The sequence below is a fragment of the Hirundo rustica genome, chromosome 8, assembly GCF_015227805.2.
Source record: "Hirundo rustica isolate bHirRus1 chromosome 8, bHirRus1.pri.v3, whole genome shotgun sequence".
NCBI classification, from domain to species: domain Eukaryota; kingdom Metazoa; phylum Chordata; class Aves; order Passeriformes; family Hirundinidae; genus Hirundo; species Hirundo rustica.
The window spans coordinates 924,763-944,874 of record NC_053457.1 but is presented as its reverse complement, the minus strand read 5'-3'; the positions used below and the strand labels follow the sequence as shown (position 1 = coordinate 944,874).

Below are 20,112 nucleotides of genomic sequence, written 5' to 3'. Positions count from 1 at the left end.
CACTGAAGTGTTGGGGGATGTAATGTTTTGAACTACACTTATCCCTACTTTTTTGCCTTTGTCCTCTTAATAGTTTGTTGGTAGGGTTTTTGCAGATGTTTTAGTGCTCTATTTCTGCTGTCAGTGAAAAGGAGAAAGTAACAGTAATCTTGATTTTAAGCTGTAGATTTGTCTCATCTGTTTTTCTGTCTACTTGTATCATTGCGTGCTGTCAAGCATAAAACAGGCTGTTCAGAGCCCACTTGAGACAGTACACATTCAGACTCGTACATATTTTATATCCCATTATTGCTGTTGCTTTCATCAGAACTCTTGTGCTGCTACATGTAGTTCAACGAATGAAGAGTACCACAGCAGATAGCTCTCAAAGCTGGTATTTCTTTCTGCTGCCAGTATGTGTTTGATGATGCTCTTAAAGCAGGAAACAAGTTTAAGTGCAGGAGCTTTTTCTGCCATGCTCTGAATGAAATATTGTGTAAATCTCATCAGTTTGATTGTAACAAAGGAAGGTATTGATGGTGGTGTCTGTTCTTCCTTTCCCTCCCCGGTCTAGTTAGCAGTAAAATAGCTGCTGACAGGTAAAGCCTTAACACACAGCCTCTCTTGCGGGACACTTAGTGCCTCGTAAAATCAGTCCTTTCATGCAAGATATAAAGAACAATCTCTTTGTATCTTTGTGGGTGTCAGTGAGCAGGGCTCCATCAGCTGAACTAGCTGGGACAGAGCTGGGCTCTGGTGCAGGCTCTTTCTGGGGAGGGCAGCTGTTGCATTTTATCACACTGGCACTTTCCAAATCCATCTGCAAGTGAGAGGAGGGTAAAGACTTGCATGAGGAAGTCTGTGATCTGTTTTAAAGCTGGTTTTAAATATCTCCTTCAGTGAGAAGATTTGTTTCTTCTTTAATGATGCTAGATGAAATCTGGTAAAAGGAAAATTTGCATCTGTCTGAATAATAGGTAAACTCTCGTGGCTCTCCCTCTAATTGTAGCTTATCAAAGGCGGCAGTTGTGTGTGCTGAGAAACACAGCTGGCTCTTCACTTCCTGCTCTGTGGAAATCTGGGAAGAGATCATAGAATTGTTTAGGTTGGGAAAGATCCTTAAGGTCATTGAGTCTATCCATTAACCCAGCACCACCATGTTCATTGCTATACCTTGTCCCAAAATGCCATGTTTTTGAACGCTTCCAGGGATGGTGATTCCATCACTTCCCTGGACAGCCTGTTCCAATGCTGGACTACCCTTTCAGTGGAAAAAAATTCTTTAATACCTTACACAAACCTCCCCTTGGTGCAACTTGAAGCCACTCCCTCATCCTGTCCCTGTTCCCTGGGGGCAGAGCCTGACACCACGCGCCCCCCTGCCCAGCTGTCCCCTCCTGTCAGGGAGTTGTGCAGAGCCACAAGGTCCCCTCTGAAACTCCTTTTCTTCAGCTGAGCCCCTTCCCCAGCTCCCTGAGCTGCTCCAGACCCTACCCCCAGCTCCTTTGCTCTTCTCTGGACCCCCAGGGCATGAATATTGCAGAACACACAGCAAACACCAGCTCACTTTAGGGTCTGAGCTCGCCACTCTGTAACTCCCAAGTTTTAGAACATGGAAAAAATAAAAGATCCTGACTTTTTGGGGGTTTTTGTTACTTCAGAAGCTACTCAGACAAATAATAAATCTCTGTATTTGAGTTGCTTGTTACATGAGTTGATTGCTGTTGTTCTCCATACCGTATTACCTGGCATTCATTGTTATTTAATCTCAGTGAGTGCTTTTCAAAGTTTTGGGGTTTTTGCTCTGTCTTCTGTAGAAGTGATTAGCAAGAAATGGCCTGACCTGCTATAACAGTTTTAATAATATTTTAGTGGAAATATTCTAATTTCTCTTCTGATTGGCTAAAAATGTACAAGAAAAATCCCGGGGTTACATTTGGTTTGTTCTGTTTTTCCCTAAGCTTTTATGTGTAAATGGAGCACAATTTTTGTTTTCCATTGCCAAAGCAGACCTACAAGTAAAAAGATATTTGCCAATAAACATACCTAAGTCCATTTTACTCATATAAGGGGATATGTATCTAATTCAAGCAGTGCTTTGAATCACAGCACTGGAACTTGTAGTTCCTCTTGAGAAAGAAGCAAGGAACAGTCAATGGTTAAAGCATAAAGGGAGCTCTGCTATGAAGCTTTTGAGAATAGTTTTGCTGTTTGAGCCCTGTGCTCAAACAGCCCAGGGAAAGTTCCTTCAAACAGAACTGCAGGATGTCTCTGTGCAGGATTTCACAGCACTCTGATTATAGGAAAGGTATCACCAGGGCTCAGGTAAGATTGGGACACCAGGCAGAGCTTGCTGCTGTGTCTGAGGTGATTTTGTAGATGCACCACGGAGAGACCAGTGCTGGTAATTGACACGGCTGGGCTGTTCCACAGCCCGTCCTGACAGCATGTAGCCCATGGATTCAGGATTCACAGTGCCTATTGAAGGCTCTGTGACAATCCCTCTCACTTTTCTGTGGTGTAAGCTGTAAATGAGAATCACTGGACTTTTACCCCTTACCCATTTTGTAGGTTATTAGATTCCAAATGGGGCCATATGAACACTTTCTTTAAACAAAATAATTCAGCTCTCAGTAACTGGCCAGAAAGTGTCTCATATTTGTTCTTGCTACTTGACATGTGTTTCAAAAATGGTATCAATATTGGAGTTAACATGAGAAATATAGTGAAAATAGCAAAACAAATTAACAAGACTAGAAAAAATAAATCTAGCAAAACCATCCTCCAAAAGTTGTCCCCCTTTATACTTGTAATAAGACTCAGTGTAATTCTGTAGTACTTCAGGGATTGCAGCTTAGCTAAACTTTTCTCTCTGTGATACTGGTTACCACCAAGTGCAGTTGCCTTGTTGAGCAGGGCTCCTCACCTGGTAATAGCCACAGTCCTCAGCCTTAATTCATATGGGCTTCTAGTCTTTGCTTGGGAAAGCAAAATCGAGATGGCAGTTCTGTAGTTACTGGACTCAAGGAGACCGTGAGACACACAGATGACAAAGAAAGAGGACAGAAGAGGGTTCTATTCCTAGTCAAGTTCATCCATGAAACTCCTCATCATAGCTCATTATTGGATTTACTTTTCCTAGTGCCCCTTCCCATTTCAGAGTTACCTGCAATCCTCCTATTTCCGATCTAGAAGCCAGATGCTTTTGAAATTCTGTGGAGCTTTTTCATTGCACCGTGAAATCTGATGCCTTGCCTTTTTATGGCCCTTCTAGCCCTCAGATTTGTATCAGCTCCTTCCAGCTCCTCTCACCCATGTGGAAATCCCATGTCCCAGCTCTCCTGCTCAGTCTTGTCCCCATCACCAACCTGGTTTGTCAGTGCCACTAAAGGTAATGGTACCTTTATTACTAACGCCCTGAATGAAGTGTCATTGCAGTCACAGTTCAGCTTGAGATACATGCAGGAATTTCCCCTTTCCCTCCCCTCCCTGCTCCTCTCAGGGCATTCTCTGCTCAGCACTGTTTCATTAAGCAGTCTGGGATGCTTTTGAGAGTCCATAGCTACTCAGTGTTTGCATCATAAGCTGTATATGAGAACAAACAACTTCCACTTTAAATTATTTCATCAGAAATCACTTAAAGATTGAAGGCTGCAAAAGTTTTGTCAGCAGGGGTGCTTTCCAGCTGAGTTATCAGAAAGGACAGTTATTTTGCAGACAATGACTTTGGGCAAAGGAAGTGAACCTCTCCTTTTGGTTCTGTGCTAAGAGCAGCTTCTACTTACGCGAAGACGTTCTTTTGCTTCTTGAGCAAGAACAGTTCAGCTGTGTGTGCATACTTGGCTGTGTTTTATTGTCCATGCCTTGTCAAACAGAGCCAGCAGGATTTCCATCTTCCTGCACAGAGGGTTAAGCAGGTCCATTTTGCAGTTAAAGCCAACAGCAGAATGGCATTAGCTGCAGTGCTTGGGGACCCCACTGTCCTGCCATGACAGTGTGTGACGGCCTCAGGCAGTTGTTGCTCTCAAATAAACGCGGGCTCTCGGATTTGTGAGGGATCATTGAGGGGGGTCAAGTTAAACCATGTAGCACAATCAGCTGATACTGCTGCTTCTGCCTGAAGGTCACAGAGCTTCTAATATTTAAATAAATACGTCAGGATTTTTATGGCAGAAATCCAGTATCTGTGTCCCGCCCATCTCAAAAGCTTGTGACTGAGTCTGGATATCATTTACACCACTACTGTGTCTTTATTGCATAGAATGTGATGTTTCATATTATACTTTAGTGGATGCTTATGCCACTTTTATAGTAGAAATAATTTCAACTGGTTCTTAAATACATACACCAGCGAGTATTTAATATGATTTGGCAGTTAATCCTCAATATAGTTCTAGTAATTAAGTGCTAAGTATTCATCCTTTGATAATAAAATTTCTAAAAAAATCATTTATAAAATCCAAATATATTACTTATTTTATACAACCCTTATTCCAAAGGGAAAATCATCTGGTGGATTGAAGTCTTAGAACCAAAAGAGAAACATTTAAAGAAACAAAAATAATTTAGCAGTTTGGCTCTGTGACAGTGTTACTGCAAGTATTTATATATCCAATTTGCCTGCAAGCTAAGTGGATTTATTTTCCCATAGTAGGCACAATTACCATCAATAATAGTATTATTAAACAAACACAGTAGATCATGAATGCACAGTTGATTTAGATCCTTCTGATAGGGATTAAAGAGACAGAATTCCCTCAGTGCTCCAGGTTCTGGTGGTGGCAGTGTGCAGCTGCAGAGGATGTAGGGGGATCAGAGGCACAGGGACACTCTTCATGTGGCTGCTCTTTGCAGGTTAACAAAGCACGGTAAATACTTGTAAACCAGTACAGTGAACAGCTAATGGCCAAGATAACGAACACAATGTTTCTTCTCCTCTGCAGCATTTCTGTGGCAAAGTACAGCTGACTCGTACAGCTGCAGTCAGGAAACAGCTTTTGCTATTACTCTTAACTGAAGTAGAAATACTAAAGGGAAAGGATAAACTGGAGCTGCCTGTCAGCATTCCAGTAAGAAGAGGACAGGTTCATACACAGGCCTGTATGCATCAGCTTTGTTTTTGCAGTCTTCTGTTCTTTCGTGTCACCTGTTGTTCCTTAACCACAACTGTTTTGGGCACTTCTGTTCTCTGCCTTTGCTTTCAAAGCCAAAACACACATTTTCTCTCATCTCTGAGTACTGCTATGACTGCAGACAACACATGACATCCAGAAGGCTCTGCTACAGGCAGGAGAAACTTCTAAGTCTCTAAAATTGTTCTTGGAATTTCTGGGAAAATGAAAGCTCTTTAGCAAATGGACAGAAAGATGTTTTATTATTTCTTCCTTTTCTCAGTGACATAATTACATCATGGATATCTTTCTGTACAATGAGCATGTGTAATTATTTCACAGTTTATCTATTGCCTCTTTCCTTGGAAGGGTGAGGCATTCACAGTTTGTTCTTTAGTTTAAAAACTATTTTTAAAAAAAAGGTACTTTATTTGTGCAGCATCCATTTCCTTGGAACAGAAATGAAAGTGAACATAACACTGTTGTTTTATTTAACTTAACAGTTACAGTCAGACTTTTGATAGAAATGTGACAAAAATTATTTTAGCTTGATATTTGACCTTTCTAGTTTCAACTTTTTATATTGCCAGTGCTTGCAAACCATTTTATAAAAATTCTTATTTTCTTACAAGAGAAGCAGATATTGATACAAGTAGCAGGGCTCAGATATTGAACCTTTTTTATGAATGGAGCCTTTTTCATGTGGACATGAAAGTTAATTTAAAATAATGTTTTAATTGATTTTCAACAAACAATCATTTGCAGCTAGAATGGGAAATGACTCCTAAATTTCATCTATACAGGTAGAAATCCAGACACATTCTCACAAAGAGAATTCTCCCAGTCATCTGGTTAAAAGTCCCGTGTAAAACTCTTCAGCTTAAAAATTCTGGTGGTGCTTTACTTGTGTAATGTGTTTAGTTGGCTTACTGCTGGAAATGAAGCCACTTCTGAATAATTTCCTGCTTTCCTGTAGGATGCCTTGTAGTTAGGGAAGCTAGGAAGACTAATTCCTCTGATTGGAGCAATTACATGCTCCACATCCTAAAAGAATTTTATAAATTGAAGTCCAAGAAAATGTGTTCCATTTTGAACAGTAAGGCTCTTAATTGTGCTGTTTGTGTAAAAATCCTTGGTTTGTGCTGATGTGTTATTCATACCTCGTGTGGGTAAGCACCCGGCAAAGCAATACTGGCACAATTTCCCTGTCTCTGTGTCCAGGTGTGACTGGAATTTACTTGGAAGGCAGGGGATCCTCAAAATAATCAGAGGGAACAGCTGTTGCTTGTTGGGTATTTTTTCCCTGTAGTCCTGTGTAAGATTTCAGTGAATTCCTTGCATTCCTAGCAAAATTACAATTAGTATAACAGTTATTTCAAAGTATCTAGTACTACAACCCTTAGCATAAAAGTTGAGGGAAAAAGTGAAGAAATTTAGATGGGCAAAGAGGATCATGAGGACCCATTGTCCATGCCTCATACATATAGTCAAAAACAAATTAATCAAATGGAGACATACTCAAATATAGCAAAATAAGGCAGACAAAGAGATCTGTGTAGCTTCTGGCAGAAAGCCATCCAGGACCAGAAGCAAATCAGCTACAAATCACAGCATACATTACAGCAAATACATCCCTATTTTTGTGACAAGCTGTACGTCTTGTGCCAGAAAGAGCCATCTTCTGCCTTTCATCTTTACGGTCTGCGACAGTCAGAGGACAAAGGGATTTCAGAACTCTCAAGAATCAGCTCCTGTTGGCAGAGGCATCAGGAGTGTAAAGAGGAGTTCAGGCAGTAATTTGACGTCCTGGGCAGCTGGGAGGGCTGTGGTGGGATATCTCCTTTAGGCATAGCAGAGCAGGTCAGAACAGTGCCTGTCTGAGTGGCACTGTGCCTGGCTGGAGCTGAGGATGTTCAGCATTTTGCAGGGTGGGCAGAGGCAGGCTCAGCCCTCAGCACAGGAAATGGCAACCTTTGAGTTCTGGGCTGCTGCAGGGCAGCCACCCTGACTGGGGCTGCTCCTCTGCCACCCCTCAGCACCTTCCTCCTTGTTCTGGGGGCACAGGAGCGAGGTTGTGAGGGCATAGCCCAGTTGCCCCCTGAGGGAAGCCAGCCAGGGGTGATCCCAGTGCAGACACGGCCTGCGCAGAGCACCGCTCCCTTTAGCACCATCGGCATGTAGGAGCAGCCCAGGGTGCTGATAACCACAGGCAGTGCCAGCCAGGAGGAGCAGGGGGCAGCTCCACGGCCCTTGAGGGGCACAAAGCACGTCCCTGAGCCTGTCCAGGAGAAAAGCTGCGGGCAGGGCAGGGCCGGCACCCAGCCAGAGGGCAGGGCTGGGGCAGCTGTACCTGCGAGCCAGGGCTGGGCTGGGCTGCCGGGCAGAGCTTCACTGGGGCTTGTGGGCTGTGCAAGGGCCCAGGTGAGCCCGGGCAGCAGCGCTGAGGGTCACTGGTGCCCTGGGGCTGTGGCACCATGCACTGCAGTGTCGCAGTGTCCAGTTCGCGCTGACCAGCGCAGCCACAGAGCGCAGCCACAGGCTAGCTCAGTGTGTCTCACTGCAGCAGCATGGTAAGGTTGGGGTGGCAGGCAGAGTGAGCCACCTCCTCCCTGTGGGAACTTGGATCCCACCACCAGCGACGGGCACGTAGATGTAGCAAGCAACCGCGGCAGCTGAATGAAAGGCAGACTCCTCTGAGCAGGATATTAGCGAGGGTTTATTGAAGGGGGGGAGCACGGAGCTCTGCACCCCACTACCTGCTGCCCAGAAGAGCCCAGATCAAAGCTTGACAGCCACTTATAAATGGGGGAGGGCTGACAATGGGTCAGCCAACCGGGAACACGGGGGTGGTAACAGGGGTGTCAACCTTTGAACCATTAACAAATCACAGGAGGTTGGAGGGGATTCCCCGGGCCCCAGCCTATCACTCGACACCTCTCCTGGATCTTTCCAGAATCCAGGGAAGGGTCTTGAAGTGACAGACAGGGCGACCACGAGGAGAGAGGGGGGATTGACAGCGACAGGTGCAGGGAAGGAATGAATGACAGAAAACGTCTGGTTATACAGTGGACTAAATAACCTAACTCATAAGGGGAAAACCAATACAGAACACAGGGGTATACAGTGGACTCAACCATTATAAAAATAACTCAAAAATCTTACAAAAATAACTTAATAACTTAATAAAACAACTCTCACACCACCACACTGCAGAGTCAGGGCTCAGGCCATTCCTGGGCCTCAGCCCACAGTGGGAAGCCGGGATCACGTGGGATACTGGATGCGAGATGGTGATCAGTATGAGCTGGAATCCATCGACATGACAGTGTTTGGGAAGTCATAGCAATGGCAGGTTTGTAGCATTCTCCAAAGGCATGGCATGGAACCTGTCTTTCGAGGTGCAGTGTCTTGAGCAAGTCTTGTTTTTATGTTTATTTTGCTCAAGCTGTTGTTGGGTGGGAGCACCCAGCCATGTCTCCTAGGAAGATAAAGAAGCAGTCATTAAAAAGGCAAAGCACCTCTCCCAGCTTTTTACCCTTTAAAATATAGGCCTATTTTTATGGGATTTATTTGCTGTATTTTGTATGTGCTATATATTTTTGGCTATAACACCATATGTTCAGGTTCTTCCTGAATTAATTAGCAGAAGTTAGAAGCTTAAACCTTTGGAGGGCTTCCAAGAAATATGACTGGAAACTTTTGCAGTTATCAGCCTCTTCATTGGAAGGGTAGGCACAGCAGTGAATTAATTACGATCAGAAATTTTACATAAAATATTAGTTGCTTTTTTTCCCTGTGAATTTAATGCTGATTCAAATGGAAGTTTTGCTTACAAAAGATCAGTAATGCTCAGAGTATGATGTACGCCCACATTTCTCTTGACAATTTATTGTCCAAGAATGGATGTATGGCACTGTAGACCTGGCTGGTGAAACCGGAGTCTGGAGTTGTCACTTCTGCAGAGTTTGTGAACTTGGTAATACAGATAGCACTTAATGGGAATACATAAAAATGAGTAGTTGTTGTGGTGTGTTAATTTAGTTTATATTGTATTTCATTTTTGTATTGGGTTTTGTAATGTTTCTTCTGTTCCCTTGGAAACTGTATCACGTGGTTTGTCCCTGCTCAGCCCTGCCCATCCTCCCACACTGGAATGTAACCCAACTCTGTTCCACTCCCACCTTATCCCTGATTGGGTAGTGGCTTGTCCCTGCCTCTAGGCCTGTCCCCCTGGGAAAAAGCCCTGGGACGGCCGGGGGCTCGTTCTCTTTGACCGGGAAGCGGGACCGGACTGAGCTCAGGACTCTGCAGGGGCAGGACCCCTGAATAAAGCCATGATCCCCCCAGAGCAAAGAGCAGACTCTTTCCTTTTGCCATCAACAGACGTCTGTTCTCTCTAAAGAAAAAAGGCTTGCCTCTGGGTAGCTTTGAGGACCCTGAAGGAAGAGTCCTTCTGGTGTGGGCTCCCTCTCTTAAGCTTGCTGAGGCTAAAAGGGAGCACGGGCTCCAACAGGAGAGAGAGAGCCACTTCAAGTAGTACTTGCAGATAGTGAAATAGAAAGGAAACAGATCAGTGGGAATTGCTTTTGAGGTGGAATAGGCTTTGCAGAGCTGGTCACAACAATTTGCTGATACCCTATGGAACCTCCTGAGGGGCTGTGGCTACCGGGGTGAGATGACGGCAGTAAAGAGGTGGCGTTGGCTCAACTCCCTACTCTGATCTTGGTGGGAGGCAAGTGAGCAGTGCAGAGAAGGAAATGAGGTACTAGGACTTCCCTGTCATCTTCTCCTGCTTCTTTTCCCTTAGCAATGCTACCAACTTTGTATATCAAGGTTTCTCTATCAAAATATAAAATGGGGAAAAATTGATGCCTTAAGTCATGTTTTCCAAAGCAAAGAGATTTTATAACACAAACTATTTTCTTTTGCATTCACATGTCCAATAAGATCATAAGCAGGTTTTGTCTCTTTGTGTTCTGGACGTGTGTGCTGCCTTTGTGTAGGTGAGGTTTCGAAGACACAGCACACGTGAAACCCAGGTTGATGTGGTACCCAGCTGTATACAAATCAGCTACAGACTCCCCAGATGGTGTTCCTGCCTTTGGTTGTTTGGGATGCCAGAAGTACATTCTAGGCTGGGGAGAAGAACTATAGTTAGAATTTCCTCTACTGAAGTTGATTACTTAAGCTGTGACTAAATGATTGTTTTACTATTGCTTTCCCTTCCTCCCTAGACTTAAGAACTGCAGCACTTGCTGTAGTCACCCTTTCCTGCCCCCATTCAGTGCAGATGAAGGCATTTTTTTTCAGGGAGCTAAGGCTTTTGTTTTTCCAAAATCACTTCTCCTGTATTATTTCTCATCCCTCTCTTCACCATACCAAATGTCTGACTTGCTTCTCTCTGAGTGATCAACCCACAGGAAATAATTTTCACAGGAAAGAACCTTTGGTTTCTTTATGGCCAAGAGTCAGGCTAGGATTGAGTTGCCATCTAATAAAATATAACTGTTCCCAGAAGCTGCAGGGTTGAAAGCACTCTTACTGTATTTCTGATACAATTAATTTTATTTAGTAATGTTTTAGTTTAGTTTTCTTCCTGGTGTATGCAAACTTCTGAGAAAAACAATGCACAAATGCTCACCTTGGGAGCACAGTGAACAACAGAAACAGTGCTGAACTGCTGTTTTTTGCTGCAATTATGACTGAAGTCTGCTCCAACCTTTTTTAATTAAACCAAGACCTTTCACGGTTTGCATAGCCTGCCAATGGTTTTCACACTCCCTTCTTCTGAAACTAAATGGCATTTTTTAACACACATTTTTCAATTCAGTACCTTTGGCAGCTGCTGTTCTGGTACTTTTGGGAATCAAATCTCTGTCTTTCTCCTTAAGGTGGCACTGGCAGTGGCATCCAGCATCTCTCAGTACACCTCAGACTTAACAGGAGTACTGCTGTTCATAAAGGTTAGCAAATAGTTTTGCCTCTCCATCCTCCTGCCTTCTTGCCAGGTTGAGGCACAGGACTGGAGGGCAGGAGCAAGACAATGCCCTTAGTAAGCCTGTAGCCCAAGCCCTGAGCTGGTAAGAAGATGGCTAAAGGCAGAAGTGTAGAGGCATCTGCATGGAGATTGCAAACATAAGGTGTTCTTTCACAGTATTTTCCCCAAGCTGTCTCAGTCCTGCACTGTTAAAGTCATCCGAGAGCTATTCTTACTGCTAGGAAGTAGTGAATCACATAACTCTATTGTTTGGGGGTGCCCTGTGGTGGCAGAGGCAAGGAGTGACACTGTTCAGTGTGTCTGGTGTGGCTGAGAACTAATGGAAGGAGTTTGAGAGTTCAGTAGGGTCACTTCACCTCATGGTAAACCTATTGAAAAGCTAGTTTAAAGATCCCTGCTGTAGTCATATTTCTACCATAGACCATTGAGATCATCCCTACAGAGGCACCTCTATTTCTCCCTTGAAATAAGTAGCTGACACCATCCTTGAGGTCTTCTTTAGGCTGATGGAAAAGCCACAGGTCCTCAATATACCAAGAAGGGGAGTAAAGAAGTAAAATACAATCAGAGCTGGAAAGGAGGAGGGGAGAGGTGGTGTAAGCACACTTCTTGCAGGCCTGCCCCAGGAATGAGTGCTCTTGTGGAGAAAGTGTGCTTCTGATCATTGTCCGAGGAAGAAACAGAAATGTAGTTGCTGCTTTTCAGCATTCAGATCAGCTTCCCACTTCCTGGATGACTTGATCACTAGTTCTGTTGCTGTCCTGACAGGAGTCTGTCTCTCCCTAGAGCTGAAGGCAAACTAAACCTAGTGAAAGCTAGGTGTAAAATTATGAGAAGACTTGGCCATTTACACTCACAGCTTTGACTTTTAGCATTAAGCAGTGGTTTATTTTCAATGTTGTTCATTGCCTTAAGCATCTTTTTCCTGTTGGCCGAATCATCTATGCAGAACAGCATATTCAGGGTAATGGCTGAGAAGCCTCTTCGGTATGTTTGGGCCTGTGGTAATTGCTGAACATATGGTAATGCCCTGCTCTTAAGTAACTTTTTTTGCTAAATGGTTATAAACAGATAATAGATCCCAGTTAATTTAGTGCTTTGAGGTTTCTATACTGGAATAAGTATGACTCGGTTTCTCTCTCTGGAATGCCTTCATGATTGCTGCCTGTTCTCTGATGATAGTGCTTTTTGAGTGGGCTGGTCAGAGGTAGCACATGAGGATAATATGAATATTCTAAAAGTGATTTCCTTAAAGGGTTCTCAGTACAGGAAGGCAGGACCTGCAGACACCAGATGCTGGACATCTGTTAGCAGGAACTATGAGAGCTCAGATCTATGTTACACCAAGGGTTTGGCATGGTGCGAGAAACACAGGATATGGCAGGAAGGAGTTGCTGCCAAGGGAGTTACTGCTGCTAGAAGGGGCATTGCAAGCTTCCAGTTAGTATTGCCTTTAATTTTGCATTTATGCCTGAAACATGTTGATTACATTTCCAGGTATTCAGCGGTGTACATAGGCAGTTCTTGTCCAGATTAATTGTTGAGGTTACCCTTGTCAAGAACATTCTGTTTTCCACACAAGGTTGCAGCTTTCCTCTGCACAACCCATAACTTTGCTTTTGGAACCAGCAGTTCAGTCTGGATTAATAAGAATGTCAATGAGCTACTTGTCTTTCATTTCCTATTCCTTTTTAAACTAGCTGTGAGATTTTTTTTTTTTTTTTTTTTCCGTTTTTTAGTTTTTTTCCTCAAAGGGCACTTCCAGACCCATCCATCAGATTCCCTGCAAGAGCAGTTGCTGTCCACAATACAGCAGGCTGAGGACCCCAGGGTGGCAAAGCTCTCCATTGCTGTCTGGCTGGTGTTTGAGCATCAGCCCGTTATTGGCGTTGGGCATGCACATCCCACATTCTCAAGGGAGAACCACTTAGATAAGGTCTCCCCCTGGCTTCTGACAGTGAAGGAGGGTGGGAGGAGGAATGATCATGGGGATGTTGTAGAGGGAAGCCCTCACTACATTACTCAGGGCCATTCTTCACATCTTTGCTGTCTCAGCAGCAGAAACCCTCAAGATTTTGTCAGGTTTTCAGTGAGCAAGCAGCTGTTGTACTGCATTCCTTGCCAAGGCAGTAACTTATTCCGGAAGTTCTCTTCAATTTTAAATCCTGTAGGCTTGAGGAGGCAAGCTGCTGCTATAATTTAGGCCTTGGAAAAAAGTGTGGTTTAATACTGATGGAAAAATCAGATGAAGTGGTGCTTTTGTTCAGGACTACCGCATTATTTTTGGGCATGTTTTATTCAACTGAAATTGAATACCTTCCCCCTTTCCGTCCTAGGAAATTTCACCTATCATGATATGAGAGAAGTTTTATTCACTGAAAAGCCTGTGCCAAACATACTTTCAAATGCTTTGTCTTAACACAACAAAGTGACAGTGACACTGATGCCAAGTAACTTGCCTGGCTGAATTGTGTCAGTTGTGTTAATACAATCTTCTGCAGAAATTGTGTGTCCCTTCAGAAAAGTCTCCTGCCTTTCTTGTTAAGAAAACCTGTAAGTACCTAATTAATGTAATCAGGAGTGGCCTGTCTTGCTGAGGTTGCACCCGGCAGTCCAAAACAGTAAGGAATGATCTCTGTAAGCCTAAGGTTCTGGCTGCAGTTTGAGTCTCGCAACCAGGCCTTTCAGTAGCTGAGGTCTTGCCTCACTGTGGGGAAGGAAATCCCTTCCTCACTCCAGTGCTCTGCAGCAGGAATGATGGGTGTTCTCTAATTCCCAGTCTGTAGCAAATGCCTTATTCTTAAAGTGGTGGAGAGGAAAGCAAAGTGAGGTAAACTTTGAACAGCACTCTTAGAGACAGGACTGCCTGCCACAGGCTATTCTAGCAAACAGCACCCATGTTAATAATTTTTCTCAAGTCTTTGGTCTGGTTTTTTTTTGTTTGTTTATTTGAGGGGGTTTTTTGGCATCAGTGGTAGATTCTAGCCAGTGCCAATATTCTCCTGCCATATTCCCACTTATCTCTCACCACTGTGTGGCTGCAAAAGAGCTTTCTTACTGCCATTTGATGAGCAAACAGAAATGAAGACCTTACATGTTTTTCTTGCTCTTTCTTTAGACTCATATAATATGTCAGTGGTTCTAACTCAGAGTGTTATTAAAAATCTTTGTATATGTATTATTTTGTGTCTTGGCACTGGAGATACCTTATTGTTAGAGAAACTCACCTACCCCCATCATTTTTAAATTAAGTTTCATGGTTGCTGAGCAAATCCTGAAAATGGGACCCCTGAAGGCTTGGAAAAGAGAAAGTACATACAACAAACTGCAGATGTATTATTTCAATTCTCCTGGTGTTTATTCCAGTTGTGTGGTATTTTGGGGCCTGACTCATGATATTTGAGTGCTTGGGGCTGACTATACAAATTTAGTTCACACAGTCTCTACGTTACACTGTGTTTATGCAAGCAGAGCAATGAGCAGAGCCCACCATGAAAAATGGGGGAGATCTGAGAGGATGGGAACATCATAACCCTTTTCCTTTGGTACTGCAGGGCTGTTGAAAACTCTGAGTCAACCATATCAGTGCGAATTTGTTTACTTAGTATTTTTCCCGAAGTGCGAGCAAGGCTCATATCAAATTGACGAAGTACAAAGAAAGTGCATTTTAGTCTAAGGCTGTTCTTTGTCATTATGCAAAGTGGATACTTTTATTCTGAAAGTAGTTTCCTCTTTGCATTTTACAGCCAGGTACTTTTTTCTCTTCAGTGAACTTGCAATGAAATAAACTTTATCTGTACCTTCATGAGGGCTTAGAAATTAGGAGAAGAATTGGTTAGAGAATATGTCCACGGTGAGGGTGAGGACAAGTGTGTAGTGGGCATTAGTAGTTAAGTGCTAGCATGTTGGCAAAGGATATTATGATCTTGAATTTAATAAAACATCATTATTTATACAGTTTGATAAATTTTAAAACAGTGATACTCAGCTGAAGCCCAGTATTTCCATAATTAACTGCATTGCCTAATTGTCTAACAAAACTCTCATTACAAGCCAGTAATTTGGGTAAGGGCATGATCTGTAGTACTGAGGGTCTGAAGTTGTTTAAGTTGCCATATTAGAGAGAGTGTCTCTAAGTCTTTCATGCAACATACTTATTATAAAAATACAACACGTTGTAACTATTGTACTGTGTAAATGAAACCAAACTGCACGTTAATGGTGCTTTTCACAGGCCATAGCAGTAAAGCAGGATTTTTTGGGAAATATTTTGATAATTGGTCCTTCATATCATCAGAAACTTGTGTGGTATTTAGAAGATGGATTACTGAGCCACTAGCAGTCTAGCAATATGATCAGATATCCATATTAATAAGCATCTGTCCCAGTGGCATAGCAGATGTGCTAGGTACATACATAACATAAAATGTACATTTTCTATGAGTACTTTGTTCTTTTTTTACTACAAAATGTTTTAATTACATTATAGATCATGCCATTAGTTTCAGTTTGCAACACTGAAAGTGTGGGTTTTTTTTTTTTTTTTTTAAATGGGGTGAGGTCAGTTTTCTGAGAAATTTGAAAATATGACTCACCTAGTGGTATGAGCTAATTTTGAAAGGTGAATTTTACTGTCTTCCACTACCAGCTTTGAGCCTATCATTACAGATTTGGGGCAGCATTTTGGTCCTGATGGTCCTGGTTTGGGAAATGTCCCAGTCTGGCAAAAATCGCCATTGTTTTCTGAAGATGAAACTTGAAAACCTGATAAATGCAGATATAGTAGTAGTATCAGATACAGTAGTTTAACTGCCAGAAAATTGATTCCCTAACTCCAAAAAATGCTTCCATTCCCACATTATGCATCCTAAACCATCCAATTTAAAATGCGTTGATCATAGTTAAAAAATCTTTTATAATTGCATTTTTTTTTCTTTGCAAAACACAAGATGGGCCCTCTGAAATACAGAGTAATGTATTTAATGTAATATCCCTTTAGCCATCTTTTTGAGCAAAAATATTAGCGGTTTACTGGTAGCCCAGGTGAGTTTTTTAATCAGACTTTGGTATTAACTTGTATTTTTCCGGGGGGTTTCCTTTGTTGTGACATTCTGTGTAGTTAAATTATAATTACTGGGAGGTCTTGTCCTCTCAAGTCGAATTGAGAAGCTGTTACTGAACAGCTTATGGGCACCAGTTTGGGGAATAGGGTTGTTCACAGCCCTGTTCGCAGCAGAAGGAGCTGGCAATGGCAGCCAGGAGCACGGGCTGTTCCAGGGCTTGGAGGCTTGGGGTAGAGTAGCCCAGGATCAGACCCTGCAGGCCAGTGCATTGCAAACAGGAAGGGCTGCCCTGAAAGAGGGAAGGGAGTGTGCTGTGAGTCAGCTCCAAGAATCCAAAGGATGTCAGAGGGAAGTGAAGACGGGGCTTGCAGAGGCTCCCTGGCAGAACTTCAGGTGCCCAAGACAGATGTGGCCATAGCATGGCCTCCCTTCCAGCCCGTGGTACTACTGCTATGCTGCAGTTTATTCCAATTTTCCCAATTTTCTGCTGCATCTAGGAATACAAGTTTCTTTTCCCCTAAAATGACTCCTTATAAAGACCTGTGGGTAGAGAAGCCTGTCAGACCTCTGCTTCTCTTGGGAAGATACTTCTTGTTGTCAGTTCTTGCAGAGGTGTCCCCTGTGACTGAAGTCAGGCAATCTGTAACCTTAGTTGGAAGGTAAAATGGTTTGGGGCTTTCATGATTCGAGATTAAACGTCTGGAGACATCATCAGTGTGCAGTCTTGAGCCTCAAAAATACACCCCCCCCCCCCAAATAACCACAAGTAATCCAGACAGCACAATGTTTTGGACAGTTTTGTGGGTTTTGAGATCTGGATGAGGTTTTTTTTTTAATTACTGTGGTTGAAGAGATAGTCAAAGGGAATGGGAAAATTTGATGTAGCAAGGGTTTAGAATTAAAACTGCGTTGTTGATACAGCTCTTAGCTTAGCTGTGTTAAAAAGCCCTCTCAGCAGCTGTGTTCACACCCCCAGCATTGTGCCTGTGTCAGATTTCCCAGAGTTTCCAGTTTGCTTGGCTGGTACTGAAATCTAGATACAGGATCTTTATTTGTAGGGTGGTCTCCATGTAGAGAGTTGCTCCACAAGGTGTGTTATTCTCTTGCTACAAAACAGATGGGGTGGTTAATGCTGTGAACTCTGGCATCTGAGAGCAAACTGAAAATAAAGAATCTACTTCCATTTGCAGTTTCTCTAGTCAAATGATCAGTGGGATTGTGGTCAGTTGGATTTGGGAAAAAAGCAGATCAAAAATGTAAACTGCAAAAAAAGAGGTTGGTCATAGAACATATAAATGCACAGTTACAGTTTTTTGGGTGTATCCAACAGCTGGCACTGTGACACTGTGTTACTGAACCAGAGCTCTCCTGCTGTGACTCTTGTTTATAGCAGTCTTTTTGTCTCTCAGGAGTTCACGAAGAAGAGCTCTCTGAACTCCAAGTTTGGGTTTTTCAGTGTTCATTTTTGGATAATCAGTTTACTGTCTTCTTTGTTAGCTGTTGAAAACTCCAGAAGTTCTTCAGTGTCTCTCTGTTTTCTTTTGCTACCATGCATTTTTTCCATGGGTAAGTAAAGTGCACCTTCATATTTTATTCTGGGTTTGTGATGATGTAATTAAGATTCTTTACTACTCCTTGTCCAGAGGGTAATTGGCACCTTCAACCTCGAGCTTGGACTTTCTGAATTCAGATGTTTATTCGTCTGCCAGAGTACCTAATGGTCTTCAAGTAGCTTGTGTTTTTAAATTGCATGGATGTATTTTGTATTAGTTAATTTCTACATGCAGAAATGTTCTTACCTGCTTGACACCAGGGGGAAAGTGCTCTCTGCTCATCATTCCTGCATGCCATTAAACAAGTGAGGTCAGATTCTACCATGTGCTCCATCCCTGCGTAGTTCTCAGAGAGAGTTTGGTGTTTCATAGAACATGCTGCTCCATTCATTTGATTGCACGTGCTATGGTGTTTGCATCCATGAGGCAAAGGATGGAACAGTGGCTGTAAGTGTAGGGGCAGAGCTGCTGGCCGAGGATCTGTGAGTTTGGCTCCTGAGCAGCAGTGCAGGGGTTAGGCACAGGCTGTGTGGTACCATGGGCCAGCTGAGGGACACAGGCATGTCCTGGGAGATCTCACAGTCCACCTGAGGATGCTGCTGGGGAGGCACTGCCACTGGAGAGGCCAGAGACTGCTTTAGAGAGGTGATTTCCCCCAACAGCATGGCTCTGAGCAGGCTCCTGTAACTCAGTTTTGCCACTCAGTTCATGAGTGTCTATGTCTGATAGAAAATTTCAGAAGGTAATGTCTGCCATTAATGTAATTCTTTTTAATAGCATAATTAAGTGAGGAATAAATACCCTAAAAAAACAATAGTACAGTAGTCATAAAGCCATTAACACTACCTTTTGGGATTCACTGAGTTTAAGTTGCTGAACAGACCTTGCTGCGGGGCATGCTCTGAAAGGATAAGGAGATAGTCTGGGTGCAGATGTGGCTGGATTCTTTCAAAGCAAAGACATTAATAATGTTTTTTAGGACAGTTTATTTGCTTGTTGTTACTGGAGAACTGAAAAGATACACTTTTAAAAGCGAGGAGAATGTTTCATTTTTTAAGGGCTACGACACAGCCAGAGGATTTTGGAAGACCTTACTGACTGACTTAAGAGGCATTGCTCTATTTTTGCCCTGTACTGCTCCACAGCCCTATTTTGTTGCATTAGTACCCCTCCTGTGGCATTTCTTTTTCCTTCCAGGCCCTTAAGACTTGTTTTTTCTAGAGCACGGTATAACCACTGTTGTAAATTCAGCACATGGCCCACAGGAGTGGGAAGCAGTTGGGGCTCTCTGCAGAGGGATTCCTCAGAGCTGACTGGGCTGTAGCTCACCTGTGTGCTTTGGGAGAGTGCAGCTGCACTTGGGCAGTTGGAGACACCCCGCACACAGCCAGACACTGCGGTGCCTGCTGTGCCAGCTTTCCCAGGAGACAGCTGGGAGTGCCCCTGCAGCCAGGCCGGCAGTGCCCAGGACTACCACGGGCAGTGCTGACCTCCTGGGCAAGGGTGAGCCCTGACGTGTCCTTTGCGCTGTCCCCTCCCTGCCCAGCCCAGCTCAGAGTGCAGGGGAGCCCTGCATGCAAAGCCTGATGTCTGCCTGCAAGTTTAATGTTCTTGTTCAGAACCCAACTGCTGCTGCTCGCAGAGAGTTCAGAAACTCCTGAAACGCAGTTGCTGAGGCTCTGGGATGGTTTCCTGTATTAGAGAGGTTAAAATCTCCAGGTAATTTCTGTTCATGACAGAAAAAAATGGGAGAAGGCAGATTGATGAGGCAAATAATAGAGACTTTCTGCAGTCACTGAAACAGTATGTATGTAAAATAGTGATTAAAATGACAGGATGCCAAATTAAAGTTCATGATTGATAAGGTCTGCTGACCTTAGCAACTGGAAATGAAAGTGTCCTTTGAAAAACTGGATCTGGAGCAGAAGGAGATGGAGAAGCATGTGGGAGATAATGAGAGTAAAAAGAGGTGAGAGGCATACACCATTGATGCCTGGTTGAGATGGCAGAACACTTGAGATGTTGTGGTGTTCCCTCACTTTGCACTAATGGTGTTTGTGTACAGCTGGGAGAAGCAGATCACAGGGAATCTGGGGAGATGTTTCTGGTGGCACAGGAAAGAGTGGCTGGGAAATTGCAAACTGGGGAAACCAGCTTCTACAGCTGTAAACAATTTCCTCTGGAACTAAACTTGAGCTTCATGGCTTCCATCTGCATATAAAAGGCAGTATCAGGTTTATTCAGGTGCACTATCTTGTACGAACCACTGCTTTTATTATAATTCAATCTCTTTAACAAACTAGTACCAAACACAGAAGTATTTTTCTGTTTATATGCACTTACAGAGATGAAAATCCAAGACATGCCATACTTTGAACTGTGTACACAGATGTTTGGAATTCTCTTGC

The 20,112-nt window shown here is 43.3% G+C and overlaps 1 protein-coding gene across 14 annotated transcripts in view; it reads left to right on the top strand.

Moving 5' to 3' along the window:
* The window catches only part of CTNNA3 (catenin alpha 3), a 444,137-nt gene that overhangs the window by 389,244 nt on the left and 34,781 nt on the right, over window positions 1-20,112 (top strand). The window lies entirely within an intron of this gene.